Source organism: Triticum dicoccoides, chromosome 4A (assembly GCF_002162155.2).
Source record: "Triticum dicoccoides isolate Atlit2015 ecotype Zavitan chromosome 4A, WEW_v2.0, whole genome shotgun sequence".
In the NCBI taxonomy this organism is placed as follows: Eukaryota; Viridiplantae; Streptophyta; class Magnoliopsida; order Poales; family Poaceae; genus Triticum; species Triticum dicoccoides.
In genome coordinates, this window is record NC_041386.1 from 719,256,189 (window position 1) to 719,261,220 (window position 5,032).

The window sequence follows — 5,032 nt, forward strand, 5'->3', positions numbered from 1 at the left end:
CACCCCGACCCCGACACTACACCCCGACACCTGACCCCGACACCCCGACCCCGACACCACACCCCGACACCCAGACCACGACACCACACCCCGACACCCCGACCCCGACACGACACCTCCAAGGAAAAATATGGAAGGGGAGCCGACTGAGGCCAAGGACAAACGTGCCCAAATTGAAGGTGTGCCACACCATCAAGGTAGCTCCAGCTTATATCAGTTCGGGCGGAATTGGGTAATGTGGTTTGCTTCATGATTAATACAATTCATTCATCATGCTAGGTTGAGCCCTTTAATTACTAATTTACTTTGTTTCTCTCTTTCAGGCATGCTACAATAAGACGGATAAGGTGCCAGAGGGGTACGACCTGTATGCCATGGCCCACACTGCCTCTTACAAGCAAGTCAAGGGGAAGGCGAGGAAAGGGGAGGAGTTTAACCCGAGACAAATCCCCTACAATCCAGAGCAGGTGATGATATCTAGTGGCGGGAGGTCCCGTGGTTCCATAGCCATTGATCCAGAGATTGCTCCTGAGACCACGGTGAGTTTAATTTGAATGGACGTTACTTGCTAGTCTTAGCATTTGAGTGTCATCATGCTAACGAAACATTGGAAATGATCTTTGGTGCAGCGTTACTCCACACAAGCATCACACGATCCTTCTCCAGCTACTGGCATGAGCCAGCCCGCTCCCACACCTCCATGATCAAGGTAAGTTTCTCTAGTTTTTTGCTTAACAAATGCATAAAGACGTAGACTTAGCTTTATTTCATCCAATATGCTTACCTTAATGACCTAGAGTTAGCTTCTTTTCCTGCAAATTGACTTAATAAGCTTACTGACCTCCAAAACCAGCCATTTTACCTAAGTTAGCTCTAAAACGATCTATACTTAGCTTTGTTTCCTCCAAAATGACCTAAGTTAGTTATAATATGCTTAGTTAACTAGGTTTGCTCAATAATGACATGTACTTACCTTACTTATGTAAAAAACGGCATAATTAGCTTAGTTAGCTCATAAACGATCCATTTTACCTACATTAGCTCTAAAATGATGCATTTTACCTAAGTTAGTTTATAAACGATACATTTCACCTAAGTTACCTTATAAACGATGGCGTGCTTCTTGTTCTTCTAGTCTTCTTCTTCTAGTCACCTTTTCCTAACTTTCTTATTTGCCATTTTGCAGATTTCATTCACTTCTCGGAAGCTAGCTTGCTATGATGGAGTGCTTGTTTTTTATTTCATTCTCTTCTAGTATTTTTCTAGCTTGCTACGATGGAACTTGCTATCTTGATGAAACTTTGCATTGTAATATGTATGTGCAACTTCCTAATGGTTGCAACTTATGTGTATGTGCAACTTGCTATGTATGAGTGGATGGAACTATATATGTATGTACGATGAAACTTATGTGCTGTTAAATAGCCCTGTGAAATATATCTATATATGTCATATATATTTGTTGTGAAAATTGTTGGATTTAAAAAAACATGAAAAAAAAGCCATTATGCAGGCTCTTTGCCGTCTGCCACCGACGACAAAGGGCTCTTTGCCATTAGCAGCGGACAGCAAAGCGGCCACGTGGCAGGCAACTGTGCTTCCTGGGAGGCTGACCTATTTGGTCAGTTTGCCTACAGTGGCTGACGGCAAAGAGAATAAAAAAGTTTGCCGTCAGCCGCTGACGGCAAAGGCTTGCCGTTAACCACCTAACGGAGTAACAACGCATTTATTGCCGTCAGCATTCTTTGCCGTCGGCAGCTGATGGCAAAGGACCCTTTGCCGTCAGCCGCCCAAAGCGGACGGCAATGTAGCTCTTTGCTGTCCCGTACTTTGCCGTCCGCGGTGGACGGCAAAGACCTTTGCCGTCCGCCATCCATGCCTTTGCCGTCCGCCGTGGCTGATGGCAAAGTAGCTGATTCCTGTAGTGTCGTGGTCAGAATTGCCCAAATATTAGCATGGATTGGAGTCATGTTCGATCATTTACTTTGTTTGGTATACTTCCCATGGAGCCAGCACAATCAGTCTGTTCAGCTTACCTGAGGATGCTAGGTGTCTTGGATCTTCAGGGTGCAAAATGTAGTATCACACAGAAAGATATCAACAACATAGGGTTGTTGCACCGCTTGAAATATCTGAATGTTCGAGGACATTCAAATGTTCGTGCGCTTCCAGGATCCATAGGTTAACTACATGGCTTACAATATTTGGATGTCAGAAACACTTCCATCACATCATTACCAACTGAGATCACTAAACTCCATAGTCTAATTAGTCTTCGTTGTAGCAACGAAAAGATCCATCTAGATGGCCCACATGAAGGCTTGAGGCTCACATTGTGCCTGCCCATGCTAGTATTTGTTAGGATTGGTAAAGCGTCTCAACTCTCATACAGAGAGCCCGCGAGGTATATGTTGATTGTGACAAGAGGATTAGTCTCGTAGGAGTACATGGTGCGGTTGAGATCTCCAACCGTGGAGGAGGATTACATGAGAGGGAGAGAAGAAAGGATAGAAAGATAAAATGATCCTCTAACTACTCTCCTAATCCTATACATGAAGCTCAAGGCTACCACATACGTTACAATATTTCCAACACTCCCCCTTAATCACAACGATACTAAGTTGAGATTACGTCGAAATTCTTCATAACCTTTTGTGGGTAACGCCTTTTTAAAACTATCTGCAAGCTGATCCTTTGAGGGAATAAATCTGACCTCTAGCTGTTTATTTGCAACCCGTTCTCTGACAAAGTGAAAATCTATCTCAATATGCTTAGTCCTGGCATGGAAAACTGGATTAGCAAATAAATATGTTGCACCAAGATTATCACACCACAGACATGGAGGATGAACTTCTGAAATGCCAAGTTCCTTCAACATAGACTGAACCCAAATGACTTCTGCTGTGGCATTGGCTAATTCTTTATACTCCGCTTCAGTACTCGACCTAGACATAGTTGCTTGTTTCTTTGCACACCAAGAAATTAAATTAGGTCCATAGAAAATGGCAAAACCACTAGTGGATCTCCTATCATCCAAGCAACCAGCCCAATTCGCATCTGAAAATGCACTTATAAGAGTAGATGATGATTTTCTAAATGTGAGACCATCAGTCATTGTATTCTTCACATACCTCAAAATTCTCTTAGCTGTTGTCCAATGTGTGGTGGTTGGTGCATGAAGGAATTGACAAACTTTGTTAACTGCAAAGGAAATATCAGGTCGTGTGAGAGTCAAGTACTGAAGACCACCAACAATGCTTCTGTAACTAGTGATATCCTCCCTGTACAGAAGTTCTCATGTTGTCAAAGATAAGGGTTCCAAACTGGATAATGGTGTTGGTGACGGTTTACAGTTTTGCATACCAATTCTGCTCAACAACTCAGTTACATATTTAGCTTGAGATAGATGAAGGCTATCACCATTTTTCTGAACCTCAATACCTAAAAAGAAATGCAAATCTCCCAAATCCCTGAGAGCAAACTCAGAACCCAAACTCTTAAGCAACTTTGCCACGGCATCATTGGAGGAGCTAGTAACAATTATATCATCAACATATATGAGAACAAACATGGATACTTGTGGTTTGGTAAAGATAAATAGTGAGGTGTCAGATTTCGAAGGAGCAAACCCATGTGCCTGAAGCTTCATACTGAGACTTGAGTACCATGCTCTCGGAGCTTGCTTCAGACCATACAACGCTTTATCAAGTTTGCATATATGGAACGGCTTGTTTCTGTCCTCAAACCCAGGAGGCTGTTTCATATACACATCTTCCAGAACGCCATGCAAAAACACATTCTGCACATCTAGCTGTCTGAGACTCCACCCCCTAGAAACAGCAATTGACAGCACAAGACGGAAGGTTGCAGCTTTAACGATAGGACTAAAAGTGTCCTCATAATCTAGCCCATACATTTGCTTGAAACCTTTCGCCACAAGTCTTGCCTTGTAACGATCTATAGTGCCATCTGACTTCTTTTTAATGCGATATACCCATTTGCAGTCAATGAGGTTTCTACCTTGTTCAGGAGGAACCAAGTGCCAAGTTTTATTCCTCTGTAAAGCCACAAATTCGTCATTCATAGCTGTTTTCCACCTATCATCACCAAGTGCATCCATGAGATTTTTAGGTTCATCTGCCATGCAAGATAATCCATATTTGGAGAAGTTTTAGTAATTAATTCGGGTAGAAACTCCATTTTGTAGTCGTGTGCGTGGTTCTGCAGGAATGACCACAGAGGGATCCAGCGCAGAAGATCCAGCAGGATCAGCTGTATCAGCAGATGCCGATACCCCAGCAGCTTCAGCGCCAGGAGCTACCGCACCCGATCCCGAGGAAGAGCCAGGCGGGGCGACCCAACTAGGTGAGCGCGTAGGGGAGACCGCGGCGGGCCCGGTCGAAACAGGCGAGACAGGGGAGACCGTGGTGGGCCTGGTCGAGGCAGGGGACCGCATCTGCCCGTGGCAGGTGTGCCCCGTGTCACCCGGGGATTGGCGCGGGGAGGAGACATCGCTGTCACCGCTGGCGTCGGTAGGCGGGGGCATGGGGCCAGCGGAATCAGCGCCAGAGGCGGGCCCGACAAGATCAGAGCCAGAGGTGGATCCCGAGGCAGGGTGCGCTGCCGCCTGCAGCGGAGTTGCTCCCGAGGAGGATCCTCCTCGGGTTGCGTTGTCTCCTGGAGGGGGGCACATGAAATGACCACCTGTTTCAGCATTTTGTACTCTGTTTTCACCGGAAATAATTGTTCCTGCCGCAGTAGACTTAGCCATGGTATGATGATTAGTCACAAATAGGTCAGAACTACTATTAGCACCCTCATGATCAAGGCCAGAAAGAGATGGTGGCAAGAGAAGGATTTCTTGACGAAGAAGAGCACCGGCATTGGGATGAAGTTTCTCAAAAGGAAAAAGAGTCTCGTCAAAAACAACATCTCTAGAGATGTAGACTCGGCCAGTAGCTACATTGAGACACTTAACTCCTTTATGTTGAGCGCTATAGCCAATAAAAACACACTGCTTGGAGCGAAACAT

The 5,032-nt window shown here is 45.0% G+C and overlaps 1 pseudogene; it reads left to right on the forward strand.

Annotated features, from left to right (window-relative positions):
* The window catches only part of LOC119284235, an 8,334-nt pseudogene extending 3,634 nt beyond the window's left edge, over positions 1–4,700 (forward strand).
* Positions 4,701–5,032: the final 332 nt, after the last annotated feature.